This window comes from Cupressus sempervirens, chromosome 8 (genome assembly GCF_028749045.1).
Source record: "Cupressus sempervirens isolate cs-2001-9-10 chromosome 8, ASM2874904v1, whole genome shotgun sequence".
NCBI classification, from domain to species: domain Eukaryota; kingdom Viridiplantae; phylum Streptophyta; class Pinopsida; order Cupressales; family Cupressaceae; genus Cupressus; species Cupressus sempervirens.
The window spans coordinates 768,708,083-768,726,060 of NC_143125.1; the positions used below are offsets into that span (position 1 = coordinate 768,708,083).

Genomic DNA, 17,978 nt, shown 5'->3' on the forward strand with positions numbered 1-17,978 from the left:
AGAAGAGGTAAGAAAGTTGAAAAGAGAACAAGAAATTCAGTCAATAAGATTGTGTGAAATTTTGAAACAAAGGAATAAGGCAAGTGAAGACTTGGAGGCAAGAAACAATGAAACTTAAAATCAATCTCTTGAGTAAGAAAGTCTTATCAATTAGCTCTCTAGTGCAAATGAGGAAATCATGAGTCTGAGATCTGAAAATGAAAGGTTAAGGAATGATCTAAGTACTAAAAGGAAAATAAATGAAAGATTGAAAGTTGATCTAAATTATGAGAAGCAACTCAATGAAAGAATAATGAAATCTCAAGTAGACATGGATCAATTGAATCAGCAAAGTGAATACAATCTTTATAGGTAAAAGGGTAAAATAGGACCTGGATACAATGAAGAAGGTGAATCCTCCAAACAAGGTGCTCAAAGGAATCAAAACCCTACTTGCAGTCACTATGGTAAGATGGGTCATACATCAAACAAATGTTGGAGCAATAGAAAGGTAAAATTCAATGGAAAATGCTACAATTGTAGTGAACATGGTCATAAAGCTAATGAAAGGAAGGAGAAACCAAAGTTTGAAGGTAAATGTCACAACTACAAGAAACAAGGTCACAAGGCATCTGAATGCATATCTAAACCATCTAATCTAGCTAAATAATTTGTAAAGGCAATATTTGGTAGGGACTAAAATACTTGGTGTAGATGTCATTACTATGGAGAATATGGACACATTGGCATAAACTATGCAAGGCATCACTTAAGAAAGAAAGATACAACAATAGGATGTTATACATTCACTGAACTTGGTCATATAGCTAAGAATTGCATGAATATAGGTAGATTTGAAGATGGAAAGAAAGCTAAAGTTGATAACATTAGGAAGCAAATGAGATAGCAGTGGATTCCCAAATCTACTAAGAAAACTAGTTCAAATGATGGTCATGCCACTCAAGAAGTGGGTGACTCCATCATTTCCAATTAAGTTCTTAACAAAGAACTAGAACTATACTCTCAGGCTCATATCTCAAGTAGTTCTAATGAATGGAAGGAAAGATCCAAGTTAGTATTTCAGATACAAAGAGATCATAGGAAGTTTAGCACCAAGTGAGGCCAGATCATACCAAGTGAGGTTGGAAGTAACAAGTTTTTCTTAGTCACTGAGTTACAAGGTTCTACTAAGTTATCTGGATAGATAGTGGATGAAAGCCTATCAAGCACTATGTCATTATGGCTCTCATTGTACTACGCATTAATGGAAAAATTTTCATCAAAAGGTAGAATTTTGACTTCATTTTCACCACAAATTTAGTATATCCAAAGTAGAGTGATTTTTAGAGCATCTAGACAATCTTGAGCATAGCTTGTAGGGAAATTTTCAAAGAAGTTTTTCTTAGTCTACCAAGAAATCATGACATCCACTAGTAGCAGCAACAAGGTGAAGAAAGGTTCTGAGATGTTGGTGCATGGTGTCGAATGGAAGGCTCCAAACTTCAAGCTGGTGCTAGCAATTGCAGAATCACTTAACCCTAATAGAGCTCAGTCACAAATTCTACCAAAGGTACTTCTTATAAATGATATTCATACTCATTTCAAATGTGTTGTGCAAGAAATTAGAACCCTAGAAATGGACAATGCCCTAGCTGAATTATGTCTGGATGGAACCCTCAAACCTGAGCATAAACATCTAGAGGAGAAAGGTTTGACCCACATTTTGCACCTACCAAGAAACTTCCAAATCAAATGGATTAGGTATATTTTGAGCCATGTGTAGAATGGTTAGTTATGGTTAGAGTATCTCATCTTGATAACAAAGAAGATGATTCAAATAATCACGGTTCTCCCTATGCTCACCAAGGTTAAGGTTACCAAAACCCTAGGTTAGGATGGTAGAGGACTAAAGATTAGTAATGTATCTAATGTGGAACTTAGGTTTGGTATTCATATCATTGTACATAAGATATATAGATCCAGAAAATTGAATAGTGTGCCATGTGAGGCTATGGACCTAGCTTACAAGGTAGTAAAGAAGAATTTGGAATTTGATTTAGCAAATTTAATGTTTAAACAACTTAACAAGAACATGGAAAGTATCAAGACTTCAAAGAATAATCTATGTAAATTTGGTTCTTTGTTAACTTGTTTGTTCCTTTATGTAGAAAAGTTTTTCCCCTCCAAAGGATTAGTGGTATGGAGAAATGATACTCTAGTTTTATACCAAATCAATGAGTTTATTGCAGAAATGGTTGAGAATTTTGATAATATAATGGATAACTATTTTGAAGTTTTCGAGGAGAAAATGAATAACAGGTTCCAGATTCCACCAAAACTAGTTGAAGGCTATAAGGATGATGTTTTTTTCATGGTTGACTATGATAGAGTATACATTTAGGTAGTTAGGCCTAGAATTGTGTAGGGCCCATTTGCCGTTGCACCAAAAGCCATGACTGTTAGTGAACATGGAACACCACATAATTAACCACCTGTGGGCAGGGGAGCGCATTGCATCACCCAACAATCTCCCCCTCGACGTGCATACCAGGTGCTTACACGGGTCGGGAAGGCACCGGGGAGATTTGAACCCATGACCAGGCCAAAACCAGGCTCTGATACCAATTGTAGGGCCCATTTGCCGTTGCACCAAAAGCCATGACTGTTAGTGAACATGGAACACCACATAATTAACCACCTGTGGGTAGGGGAGCACATCACATCACCCAACAAATTTTATGGGTGAAACCTCTTCCCTATGAGGTTAATATTGATGAAAAAAAGGAGATAATTGAAGCCCTAGTGAATGAGCTAGTAGATCCAAAGTTTCCCATCTTTGAAACTTATGATGAAGTAAAGGCTAGAATAGAGCTTGAGATCAAGCTACCTCAGGTGATAAACAAGGGTAAGAGGAAGGTAGCAAAGATGAAAACTGCAAGTACTCCTCTTATGCTTACCGAGTGCAAAGGTGAAGACAATGAAGAATCTGAGGATGAAGAGCAAGAATCTAAAAAGGAAGAATAAACTATGAAAAAGAAAGGTAGGGTGATTATCACCAAGCCACCTAAGGCCTCAACAACTATGTTTACCAGAAGATTTAAGAATAAAGGAGATAGTGAAAGTGTGTTTAATAAGCTACCTCCCACTTTTCAAGAAAGACTCAACCAATTAAGAGTAGGTGTTGGAATCAATAACTTCAATGCACTCAATTATGAAACTAGGTCTCCAACAGAATAGGAAGAGGTTGAAGATCTAATCATGGACAAGTTAGGAAGATGGAAATTATCTCTTGATTAGTTTTCTTCACAAATCCCTTTAATTTTGTTAAACAAGGTCAAGGTTAGATGGGAATCAACCATGCAAACTGCAAATGATATATTTGAGCAATCTCTAAGATAGTTGCTACCGAGTCTTACTAATGTAGATGTTAAGGAAGTAATGAAGAGAAGATGATGATGAGATTTCATACTTGTTTGATTTTAGTCAAAGATATTAAGCATGTAGTTAAAGATGCTACAACTATGTGGAAAGATGTTTAACATTTGTACAAGCCTAGTGAGGATCCAGTGGAGATAAATGATGATAATGATGATAGTGACAATGAAGAAGATAACACACCTTGTGTTACTATTGATGCTAAATATTATTGAGAATTAAAGGATGGTGAGGAAGAGAAGGATGAAGAAGCTAAATAGGAAGATAAGGAAGGAGGAGAAGAAGAGAATGATCCAATAAGGATAGCTACACAAGTTATAGTCTCCCTTCCTCACTCTCCACAAAAGACTGCTACATCATTTGGCATGGAGACAACTTCAATAAGTGTGATTGTAACCCAATAGACACATCATCTGCTCAATCACTCTTTGCTCTCTCTTAGCTCCATGTATCTCTAATGGAAGTGTCTACCATTTCATCCATCAAGTTGTAGCCCTCCTCTTCATCAACTCCCAAGTCATGGACATCAGTAGTGTGTTTAGCATCAAGTTCTACAATTTTTTCTACTTCAATTTTGCATGATCCTATAAGTACTTCATTTGTAAATATTTGTAAATACTTCTATTAGTGTTCCTATTGTATGTACTTTAGTCAGTGTTCCACCTATTATTACTTCAATTTTGGGTAGCACTTCTATTTTGGATTCTATTAGCACTCTAGTTAGTATTCCTTCAGTAGGCCCTATAAAAGTTTTCACAACAAGCCCTACTATTTCTACAATTGTTTCTATTTCTAAGTCCATCTAATCACTGGAAAAGAAATTGATGAAGATATAGATTTGGACAAAGAGATTAGAATTCCTAAGTTGGATCTTGATAATGCTACTATGGAACAAATGAGATTGGTCAGCAAACTTCTGGAACAAAAAGCCAGACAGATGTAGCTTAGAGAGGAAAACGATAGAGAATTCAAGATAATTGAAAGTGCAAAGAATATCCTAATAGAGGCTATAGGAGTAGATGTTGATTCTTCTCAACATATTTTTCTACAGTTGCTAGAAGTAGTGAATAAATTGAATGAGGACTCTACTGGTCAAGAAAATTTGATTGAAAAAATTGAGAAAAAGTTTGACAATAAAGTGCTTGAGCACATTGCTTAGCACATTGCTATTCACTAGGGAGAGCTTTCCTCAATTTTGGCTAATCTTGAAAATTATTTTACAAATGTAACATCTCTTTTTTCTAAGCTTTGTGATGTTACCAATTACACTAAGGAAATAAAGGAAAAATTGAATAAAATTGATGAGGATCTAAAGGCCAACACCCAAAAGTTGCAGCTTGACCCTAGTTCAAGCTTTGCACATCACATAAAGGTTAGGTTTCTATTAGACATGCATGCTAAATTATTGAGAAAGGAATCAAGGATCATGTCTACATTAATAGACATCTAGAACATGATCCTACCAATCATGGACATAATGTAGAAACACAACTTATTCAAAAATATTGATCCATGATAACAATTTTTCAATTGAAGATCATATGATTGAACTTTCAACAGAAGTTCAAGTGAAACTTTACACCTACAAAATTTTGCAAGAGAACTAGAATAAGACATTAGCTCTTATTCTCAAGGTACATTATGAGTTTTTCTCACATTTTAGTGTCTCTATATAAGTATGGTCTATATAAATGTTGGGCATTATTGTCAAAAAGGGGGAGAAAAAGAGATATTTGTGGAGAGACATATGTATAGTACTAAATAAAAAGGAAGAGACTTGTGCATAATAATAAAGAGAGACTTGTATATAAAATATGGTACTATGCCTTATATAATATGTACATTGCATGGGGGAGATATGTGAAAATGTATATACAACAAAATTACAAAGACAAATTTTGAAAAATCAAAAAATCAAGATGACACTATACATAAGTTTTGGCCAATAAGAGTTTTTGTCACTAATGCCAAAGGGGGAGATTTTTGGCATTAAGTTATGCTTTTCATTAGTGACAACACTTATTCATAATTCTATATGGTTATAGAGTTCATCACTCAATTTCCAATTTTTTTCAAGAAATTCAATGGTTACTAGGTTTCATAGTTCATATCAAGCATTCCAATGGTTAATGAGTGAGTTTAGTAGTGCAGCAGTTCAAATTGAGTAGATAGTGGTTATCAAGCTTTGCAATATTTATCGAGTCATTAGTTGTTGTGATGTGAAGCCAATATCAACCAAGTGATGGGATAAGCAATGTTTATCGAGTGCAAGCAAGGTAAACATACTATTTAGTTCTTATCGAGTTACACTATATCTACTAAGTCTCTAATGTTCATAGAGTTCAAAGATACATTGAGTGATTAGTATGAAATGAGCCTCTACTTCTACCAAATGCATGATCATGCCAAGTACTGTAGTAGACATTGAGTATTAGAACGTCACCAAGCTAGCTATTCAGAACCTAAATTTCCATATTTGGGCCAACTTAGTAATATTTGTGTTAACTTGTCTTTTGGCTGACCTTATAAATATAAAAATTGGGATGGGATATATGTAATGTATTGTATCATTCTTAATTATTATAAAAAATGTATTTTTTTGAGAAGAGTGAATGCAAATTAGTAGTAGAGAAAAGTATTCAGCAAGGTCTATAAGGAGTAGTAAAGTTTCATCTATCACAAAGAGGTGATCAGAATTTCAAGGATCTAATCAGCAATCAAGTTGTAAGTTAGATCAACTATTTCATCCTAATAGATGAATCAGATTCAAATCCTTTAACAGGGTAGACTCAGTAGTATTTTCCTTAAATCTCTTAACACAATGCATACTTCGTTGTGTGTTTGTAAAACCTCTAACACGGTGGACCAAGTAGTCCTAATTGTTCCTAACAGGGGAGATCATTAGAAGTGATGATTGTAAACTTTAGTAGGCCAACTTTATACTATAGTATTGAAGTATTGTGGGTATCATCCCCACCCTAGTTTTACTTTCTATTTGGAAGGTTTCTGGGTCACCAAATATTGTGTTCATGTGCTATGAATGTTTATCTTTTAGTTTCTCATGCATGCAATAGATTAGATAAATTAATGGTGAATGGATTATGTTGTTAAGTACTAAATTTGTTAAAAGTTTTGAGGTTACTGATTCACCCCTCCCCTCTCAATAACCTAGCTAATTTTGATTATTTCCAACAGAATTCTCTTTTCCATTTAGTCAAGAACTAGACCTTCAGTCTGAAGAGATGTTTTCTTTTTGTAATGACAATTGAAATACATATAATCTATGGAGTAGAAAAAAAAAACCTATGACTGATGGAATTCCTCCAACACTACAACCAAATCCTCTTGATCTGAGGGCAAGTAACAATCTAATACCAATTAAGCCACCATATGAAGGACAAAAAAATTATAATCAAGAAAATGTGCCAATAATCTTGAAAAATCCTACTTGGTCTACTAAAAAATATAATGTGGTGGAAGATTTGAAACAAACAAAGGCCAACATGTATATGTTTGACATGTTACAAGACTATCCCTAGCAACAAGAAGCACTGATGAAAATTCTAGATCATACAAAGGTATCCCATCACATGAATATTGTCCCTCAAAAGTTAGTATCTCAACAAGTTATCACTTCAAAGGAAATGTCAACTATGTTTAAAGACAAGGTTGAGGTGCCCCTATTTTTTCTTAGCATCTGGATATATGTGAAGAATCTTCATAATTGCCTAATTGATTCAAGAGCCTTGTGTAATTTCATGTCACTATCAATAGTGCGAAGGATGGGAGTCACTCCTTAGCCCTCTAATTAGACAATGATACAATTGGATAAGATAGAGGTGAAAGTCATTGGTGTGTTGAAAGATGTTTGAGTATAGTTGACAGTTGACCCCTAGGTCCAAGATGTCATCAATATACATGTGGTTCATTTTCTAGAAACATATGGATTACTTCTAAGAAGAGAATGGATGAAATTCCTAAGGGGATGGTTTTCTCTAAATTTAACTCAGTTATGGTTACCATAGAAAGTGTTGAACAATCAAATCAAGATAGATGTAGAGCCAAAGTTAAAAAAAATGATTATGGAATACAATGCTCCAAATGAAGTGGCATTCTTGCAATTTGATCTAGGCTCTTACAAAGTGATGAAATTTGATACAATTTCAACCAAAATATTAGATGATTGATATGAAAAATCCAAGATTCTGATCCCAAAGGATGAGATCATGAATAATTCATAAATAACATGGTAGCTAACATACAATTTTTAGGAGAAGGAGCTTACCCTAGTATCCTACTTCTCCTAGGATTTTGCCAATTATATAAAGTTAGCCATTCAGAGTTTGAATGTTCATTATGCCAAGAAGCAATTGCTAAGGTATTAACACATATGATGGAAGTCAAGAGTGATAACATTACAAAAGACCAACTTGCAAAAAATAAAATTCCCATAAACATACCTGAATCTATGGAAATGTTTTAAGAGAAAATCTAAATCTGTTATATAGTGATACTTCTTCAGATGGTTGAGGTATGTCTTCTCCATTGCGAAAGACCAAAGTTCAAAGAAGGATACTTTATGCAAAAGGACAAGGATGGATTTTAGTAGTCATTCATCATAAACCCAAAGTGGATGAAATTAAAGAATTGATAGGGGAAATTTAGAAAAAAGAAAAAGAAAAAAATTCATTTCCTCTATCAAGGAGTAACGATGGAAAATATTCAAGTCCCCCAAGTGAAAAATTACAATGGGTTCCTAAGAAACAATCCTTTTAGGCCCAAGTGAAAGAGAAGTTAAGGATGAATAAGCACAAGGTTAGAAAACCCAAGGAAGATCCAATTTAGACACTTCATTTTGATGGTTCCAAATGCAAACTAGGAGCCGACATAGGTATTGAGCTAATCAATAAAAAATGTAAGTCTTTCTACATGGCATATTGATTACAATTTAGATGTACTAATAATGTTTTAGAATATGAAGTATTATGATGCAAGTGGTTAGGGTACTGAGAATCTAGGTTGGAAGAGATCAACCCACAAGAACACCTTAACAAGGTTTGGAAACCCAAACAAGACCCAAGACCCCACACTTGCACCTTGACAACAAAAATGGCTTAACACATGAAACCTAGTCCAAAGATGGGACCATGAACTTAGACTCAAGGAATTTTTTTTTTTGCATCAGCTTGAACATGTGGAGTTAATATGAAGACCCCACGCAGAGAAAATGGCATCATTCCTTTGTCAAGTCCTAGCATTCCTAGTAGCCCAAGGAATGCGTCTTTGGCCTACAACTTGTATATTTTGAATGGAAGAAAGAACTAGACCACCAAGATTAATTGATATTTCTAATATTCAAATAGATCACAAAGTGTTGAGACTCCAACAAGCAAGCAACTGCCCAAACCATCATGACAACCACTAGGCCTAAAGGGCTAATTAGGCCACGTTTACAAAGGAAGTCCTCTTTTGGCACATGAAAAAAACATGAAACCAACTAGGTTATCTAAGGAATTCCAAAAATATGCTATGCAAAAGGTTACAGACCATGAAATGAAGTCTTGAGGGTCCAAAATCTAGTTACAACCAAATTGTGCATTGGTGCATACATGAGATATACACCCAGGGCATCAAAATTATTCCTTGTACCTGTATCTCTTCAACTAAAAACACAAAAATCTCAAAAAGCATTAAGAATACAAGGATTCCACCAAAGGCCATAAAATTCCTATGGTGGAACCTCAAGTTATAACATGATTTCAATCAAAACCCTTAAAACCCTCAAATTCTGGGTTGTCAGCACTAAAATGAGTATAACTTGAGTTCTAGGATGTATTAAGACCTCAAACTAGTTGAATTAGAAATATAACTTAGATATGCATCCAACCATACTAGGTTTAGACTTCTATGCATCTGTATAGGTCTATACCATGTAGAAAACTCACCCAAAATGTAGGAAAATATGTTATTCTTTATTTATTTCAAGGCAAAATTATACATCATGCCTTTCACCTACCTGAAAGGGCTATATGAAGGCCTTCCCCAACTAATCCAGCCAATTTTAAAAGGTTATGACCATTGGAGGACTAATTACAACTTGTTTTGCCTAATTATGCAAGAAGTTGCAAAGTTGCATAACAACTTTTGTAACTTTTATTGCATTTTTACATTTTTGAGCCTAAAAGGAATTTTAACTATTCAAATGAGTCCTAATTAACTAAATACAACTAATAGACCCTAGATTACAAGTATATGTAGTCAAATTACATAAATTGTGCCCTTGTGGCCTCATTGACCAATGGGCTTATAAAACACCCAAATTGCTAATGGACCATACAAAAGGGTTAATGATAAACCTAGGAGTCAAAAACCATTACCTTATTGAAAACATGGAAAGAAAACTAGAAAGAGTTCATAAATGACCCAAACAACTTGACTTTTGATTTCATGAGGGGGGTGCTCCTACACCATGCTGCCCTAGGGAAAAGAAACTCAAGTTCCCACTTGAGTTGAGTTGATCAAAAGTGTAGCCATGTTGTTAAATCTGATCTTGAATCATCCAGGTGGCATCAATGGAAAGTAGCCCCTTCCATTTTACCAATTATTGAAAATAGGTTTGATTCCTTATCTTTTTGACAAATTTGGAGTCCAAGATTGCTTCCAACTCTAAGGATTGAGAAGGTGTTATATCCTTCAACCAATTTTCACGTGAATCTACTATAGATGTACCTATAATATTAGAAGAATCCTTGAAAATAGTGAGGTCAGCCACATTGAAAATTGGTGAGATGGCAATAGTAGGTGTTAATGAAATTTTATAGGCATTAGGACCAAACTTATGCAAGATTGTACAAGGTCCTATTTTCTTCATTAGGAGTTTGGTATGATGACCTTTAAGGAGTCTTTCCTTTCTCAAATATGCCCATACTTTGTGACCTACTTGGAATTGACCATCTTTCCTCTTCTTATCTACTTGTGCTTTGTATTTTTGTGAAGTATGTTCCAATGTATCCTTCACCTTTTCTTGTACTTGTTTGATAAGGTCAGCCAATTCTTCTCCTTGTCCACTAACCTTGATGTCATTAGGTAACTCTCTATGTTCTAGAGGTCCCTTAGGATGATAGACATAGACTATTTGGAATGGTGCCTTTCCTGTAGACCTATTGAATGAATCATTGAAAGAAAACTCAGCTTGTGGAAGAATTTGGTCCCAATTCTATGCATATTTCTTGGTGAGGCATTTAAGGAGGTTTCCAAGATATCTATTTACAAATTTAGTTTGACCATCCATTTAGGGATGGTAGGAAAAACTAAATTGTAGATTAGTGCCTAATTTTCTGTGCAAGGTTCTCCAAAAAATGTCCTTGGAATTTAGTGACTCTATTTGAAATAATAGAGTTAAGTAGAACATGAATTCTTACAATCTCTTTAAAGAAGAGATGGGAACTATGAGAGGCATCATGAGTGCTTTTACAAGGTATAAAGTGTTCCATCTTGTTAAGATGGTCTACAACCACAAATACATTATCATATCCTAGTTTTGTCCTTGGTAATCCCATCACAATGTCCATAGATATTGCTTCCCAAGGTCTAGAAGGGATTGGGAGGTTTTGGTATAACCCTTGGTTAGTTTTAGTACCCTTTTATTTTTGGTAGATGACACATGACTCTACATATTTCTTGACCTCATGTTGCATTTTCGACCAATAATAATATCTCTTGACAACTTTTAATGTTTTATCAATACCAAAGTGACCACTCATGCCTCCATAATGTTTTTTTCCTTTACTATATTGTCCCTCATAGAATAGTTTGGAATAAAAAGTTGATGACCTTTAAAAAGTAGTCCATATTGAATAAGAAATTTAGAAAACTCTATATGATACCTATCCACAAGAGTAGTGCAAACTTGATATATTTCTCCAAAATCTGCATCATCTTTGGAGAGTTCCTTTAATGCTCGTATACCTATGCTTTAAAATTATATTTCCTGTACCAAAATAATCCTCATACTTAGAGAATCGATAAATTTCTTTTATTGTCATTTCTTGTGCTCTATGGTGAAGGAATAGGCTTGTAATTGTTCCATCCACTTGATATGTTTCACACTCAACTTTTCTTGAGAATTTAGATAACTTAGAGCATGGTTATCTGTAAAAACCACAAATTTTTTAAGTAATAAATAGTGCCTCCATTTCTTGAGGGCTTGAATCATAGCATAAAGTTCTAAATCATAAGTTGAATACTTCTTTTTAGCATCATTTAGTTTTTTAGAGAAGAAAGGTATAGGTTTATTGTCATGACTTAGGACTGCCCCAATTGCTAGTTTGCTTACATCTATGTCAATAGTGAAAACCTTATTAAAATTAGGAAGAGTGAGTATTGGATATTGTGCCACTCTTAATTTTAAATATTCAAATTCATCATTTTTTGCTTTAGTCCAAACAAACTTTACATTTTACCTCATTTGATTATATCTAATATAGGTGCACTTACATGGCTGAAGTTGTTAATGAACTTTCTATAAAATGTTGCTAAACCATGAAAAATTCTTACATCACTTGCATTCTTTGGAGGAGGACAATTAATGATTGCATCTACCTTTGTTGGATCCATCTTTAGTGTTCCATTTGAGATCAAAAATTCCAAGAATGTGAGTTCTTTCTACAAGAATGAGCACTTCTCAAGGTTTATCATTATTTGATACTCTTTTAACCTTTTGAGAACCAATCTAATGTGTTCAAGGTGTTCCTCCAAGCTGCAACTAAAAATTAGAATGTCATCAAGATAAAAAACCAAAAATTTTCCATTATAATCATGAAATATTTCATTCATTAGCCTTATGAAGGTAGAGGGGGCATTTCTTAAACTAGATGGAATTACTAGCCATTCATAGAGACCTTCTGTAGTTTTGAACACATTCTTCCATTCATCACCTAGCTTGATTCTTATTTGATGATAGCCAGATTTTAGATCAATTTTTGAGAAATATGATGCATTGTCCAATTGTTCTAGGAGGTCTTCAATCCTTGGCATATGAAATCTATATTTGATGGTGATTTTGTTAATGGCTCTACTATCAGTACATAGTCTCCATTTACCATCCTTTTTAGGAGCCAAAACTAATGGGACATCACATGGGCTAAGACTTTTTTTAATAAGTCCTTTATCTAATAATTCTATAACTTGTTTGGATATTTCAACATTTTAAGCAGGAGTTCATGTGGGGTTTTGTTAGGCAAGGATGCTCTAGGGATGAAGTCTATTTGGAGGCTTATGTCTCTAATGGGTGAGAGGGATGGGGGTAAATCCTTTGCAACCACTTCCTTGTATTATTTAAGAAGCTTTTGAACTTCTTTTGGGACTGGTTTATGCTTGTTAGGTAATGGTTCATCTTTTGGTTTTAGAATTAATGCATATCCTTCTTTTTCTTCTTTTATCATTTTTAATATTTCTTTCTCTCCCACTATGATAGCCAAAGGTTCTTTTTCCTTTTTAGGTTTAGGTAGAGGCTTAATATTATAAGTTTTTCCATGCCTCACTATGGTGTATGTGTTTTTTTCTACTATTATACATGTCATCCATATCATATTTCCATGGCCTTCCTAAGAGGAGGTAAACATCCATTTCTACAATATCACATAAAACTTTATCTTTGAAATCACCTGAAGAGAACTCGACCATGGCTTGTTCAGCTACAAGTGTTTGTTTTCCTTTTGTTAGCCAAGAAACATTATAAGGATATGGATGAGGAATTCTGTCCAGTTCTAATTTTTCAACCATTTCTTTAGAAACTAGATTTTTTGTTGATCTAGCATCAATTAACAAATTAAATACCCTTTCTTTGCATTTGATCCTTGTCTTGAACAAGTTCTTCCCTTGTGTTGGCTTTTGAGCATGAGGTACTTGTAGGAATGATTTCCTCATCATTAGTGAAAAACCTTGTTTAGCCTCTAAGTTTCTTTCTCCTTGATTGTTGTTGTTTGGTTTTTCACAACAATTGTTTAGATAGTGTCCTATTCGATTTCATCTAAAATACTTAGGTTATCCATTAGATCTCCCTCTTCCTCTATTGAAGCATCTTCCTACTCTAGAGCTTCCTCTCCAACTAGATTCACCATGGTCTTTGCTTGTTTTCTCCATGGATTTGTCTTCATTGGATGATTGACATTTTTGCCTCTTCCTCTATTGGATTGTTTATTTCTCCTTTTTAACTTTTTTTCCACCGTTAGTGCAAGTTGCACACATTACTACATGGTGGTTATTGTTGTCAAACTCAATTCATATTGAATAGACAACTTGAGACCTTGCAAGTATCTTACCAACTTGATACTTTCAAATTCAACCTCTTGTATTCTCATCACCAATGCTTGAAACTCATTACTGTAGGCTGAAACTGTCATGTCTATTTGCCTCAAATTCATTCTTCTTCTATGAAGTTGGACTTCATAGTCTTTAGGAACATGGGCCTTCCTAAATAACTTCTCCATCTTTTTCCATGTGGTTATTAGACCTTTTCCATTCTTTACTCTATCACCTTGGGTGATGTTCCACCATGTAAGAGTAGTGCCTTTCAACTTGGACTTGCCTATCTTTTTCCTTTATTTCTTAGGAATCTCATCACATTCAAAGAAACTATTTAGGGCATCCACCCAATCAACTACAACATAAGGGTTCATTCTCCCATCATAGGTTGGTAAGTCTAATTTGGCATCCAAAAGGATTTCTTCATTACTCCCTTCATCAAATTCTTCAAAGTTCTTGGCTTTGGAAAGATCTTCTCTAAGCATTTTCAACTCATCACTCATTTGCTACATCTCAATGTTTCTAAGTTCATCTATGTTCCTTTGTGCATCTTCCTTTATCTTCTACTCCTTCAAATATTTCACTATATCTACATTAGTCATCTTGGATGGTAATCCATCATTCTCTCTGTCTAACATTTTGACAAATTTTTAGAAGCCCAAAGATCTAGATGGGCTCTAATACCACTTGATGTAAGAGGTCAAGGTACTAAAAATTTAGGTTGGGAGAGATCAACCCAAAAGAACACCTTAACAAGCTTTGGAAACCCAAACAAGACCTGAGACCCCACACTTGCACCTTGAAAATAAAAATGGCTTAACACATGAAACCTACTCCAAAAATGGGACCATGAATCTAGACTCAAGTAATTTTGTTTTTACATTAGCATGAACATGTGGATTAAATATGAAGACCCCAAATTGAGAAAATGGCATTGTTCCCTTGTTAAGTCTTAGGATTCCTAGTAGCCCAAGGAATGAGACTCTGGCGTGAAACTTGTATATTTTTAATGGAAGAAAGAGCTAGACCACAAATATTATTTGATATTTCTAATATAAAAACAAATCACAAAGTGCTAAGACTCCAACAAGCAAGCAACTACCTGAACCCTCATCACTCACTAGGCCTAAAGAGCTAATTAGGCCACATTTACAAAGGAAGTCCTCTTTTGGAATGTGAAAAAAAAATTAAACTAATTAGGTTAGTTTAGGAATTCCAAAAATATTATATGTGTAAATTTATAGACCGTGACATGAAGTTTTGAGGGTCCAAAAGCTAGTTACAACCAAACTGTGCATAAGTGCATACATGCGATATACACCTAGGGCATTAAAATTCTTCCTTGTACCTGAATCTCTTCAAGTAAAACCATAAAAATATCAAATATCATTAAGAATAAAAGGATTCCACCAAATTCCATAAAATTCCTATGTTGGAATCTCAAGTTATAACATGATTTCAATCAAAGCCCTTGAAACCCTCACATTTTGGGCTGTCAGTACTAAAATGAGTATAACTTGAGTTTTAGGATGTTTCAAGACCTCAAACCAGTTGCATTAGAAAGATAAATCAAATATACATCCAAAAATACTAGGATAAAACCTATAAGCATTGGTATAGGTTTTTACCATGTAGAAAACTCTCCCATAATGTAGAAAAACAAGTTATTCTTTATTAATTTCAAGGCAAAATTATACATCATGCCTTCCAACCTCTTGAAAGGGCTACATGAAGGAATTCTCCTAATTGACTCAATACAACTAATAGACCCTATATTACAAGTATATGTATTCAAATTACATAAATTGTGCCCTTGTGGCCTCATTAAGCTATAGCTTATAAAACACCCAAATTGCTAATAGACCACACAAAAGGGTTAATGATAAACGTAGGAGTCTAAAACCATTACTTTATTGAAAATATTGAAAGAAAACTAGAAAGAGGTCACAAATGACCCAAATAACTTGATTTTCTAATTTCATGAGGGGGGTGCTCCTGGACCACATTGATCTGAGGACTTCTTTTCACACTAGAGAAAGGGGTCACAACTCTTACAATTGGGGGAGATTCTTAGTTGGTGATATGAAAATTAAAATCATCATACTCCTACAATAATAAGATGTTACTTTCTTATAGGAAAATATTATGGGATTTAGTGGATGATTTAGAAGATTTGAACATAAAGTCCATTCCAAGAAGGAAAAACATGGTATCAGATGCTCTCGCTATTTTAGCTAGTGCATTAGAACCAATCAAAAGAACCAAATTAAAATGATTTTTAGTAGAATTGGTTGCTGATCCATCTATTTGAGACAATATCACAAGCTTCCAATTTTTTAGGATGATCAACATATACTCAAATTTATCATGTGTGGTAGCCACTTTAAAGGGCAAGAGATTGATGACACTCTAGATGATAAACCAGCAGATGATTAACTTGAAGATGAAGATGGGATCCTAAATTTAAAAGCCAACACTATTCCTAAGGGAATGGTTGAGTTGTAACATATTTTTTATTGTGATGAATCAACACTTAATAGAAGAATGGCCCAAGAAAAAGGGATCAAGGAATGTGACTCATATAACTTGGTTATCAATGAAGATCCTAGGATGATAAGGATAGGAAAGGTGTGCAATGCATAGGAAAGGGAGGACATGCTCAAATTACTTATTGAATATAAGGATGTTATTTCTTGGAGCTAGGAAGAACTAAGGACATATGATCCTGAGATTATTACGCATGAGATTCTCTTGAAACTAGATGCCAAGCCTTTCTAGTAGAGGCAATCATTTAACCATTGATAATGAAAGAAGTTAAAAAGTTACTCGATGCCAAGATCATCTTCCCCATTCACCATTCTACATGGATGGCTAATTTGGTTTTGGTACTAAAAAAGACCAGAGAGATTCGTCTTTGCATGGATTTTCATAACTTGAACCTTGCATTTCAAAAAGACAACTATCCTTTACCCTCACTAAATGAGGTTTTGCAAATTATAAATCATTCAAAGATATGTCTTTCTTGGATGGATATTTGGGATATAATCAGGTGATGGTTGATAAAGAAGATAGGCTAAAGATGGCCTTTACAACTAAATGGGGAACTTTTTCTTATAGAAGAATGCTTTTTGGGCTGAATAATGTAGGGGGCACATTTTAACATGCAATGGATGAAGCTTTTAAGGGTTTGATAAATAAGTGTATAGTCATTTGCATGGATGATTTAATTATCTTTTCAAAATATTGAAGCACTCACATTGCTGATTTAAGATAGGTATTCAATAGATGTCATAAATAGGACATATCCCTTAATCCAAAGAAATGTTTGTTTGGGGTTACTAAAGGAAAGCTTCTAGGCTATATCATCTCTAAAGATGGATTCTCCATTGGTCTTGATAGAATCAAAGCTATTGTAAAGTTATCACCTCCTCAGTCAAAAGAAACTTAAGTCTTTCTTTAGGAAGATAATTTTTGTGCAAAAATTTGTAAGTGGATTTATAGAGATAGTTTGTCCCCTTAATGATTTACTCAAAAATGGAGCTAAAATAGAATGAGTTCTGAAGATCAAGAAATCATTTGAGCATATCAAAGTGGCCATTTCTATGACCCCAATATTGGTAAGTTCTGATTATGGATTACCCTTTAAAATATACACTTTTGCTTTAGAACAGTCATGTGCTGGGATTCTAACACAAAAGAAGGAAAAGGAAGATGAAAAACCCATTGCCTTCATGAGTTTCCCTCTAAAAAATGCCAAGTTGAATTATTCAAACCTCAATAAATTTTATTTTTCTTTAATTAAGGTGGTAAATAAATTCCATCGTTATATACTGAGAAGCAAAGTATATGTGATTATATTTGATCCAATAGTCAAGACATTGTTGATACAAAATGAACATGGCGAAAGATGAGTAAAATTGATGGGAATACTTCAAGAATTTGATCTAGAGATCCAACCCATGAGGTTAGTTAGAGGTCAAGGATTATAAAAAATGATAGTAGATAACCAAATTGAAGATAAAAAGAAGTTCTAATTTGAGGGTGAAACAGATGTGGAAGATCAGGAGAAGATTGTAGTATCTCAAATTTATATTAATAAGGGAATAATAATATATTTTTGGTACAAGGATGTTGTTTACTATATTTTACAAAATCAATACCCTAGTTGGATGAATAGTTCATAGAATCCTTTTTGTTGCATGATAGGAAGTTATATAAGAGGAACTATGAAGGAATCTACCTGAAATGCTTGGGACATG

General features: G+C 34.2%; 1 pseudogene; it reads left to right on the forward strand.

Moving 5' to 3' along the window:
* Positions 1–1,399: 1,399 nt before the first annotated feature.
* Positions 1,400–17,978, forward strand: part of LOC149544683 (putative aldo-keto reductase 2) — a 47,386-nt pseudogene continuing 30,807 nt past the window's right edge.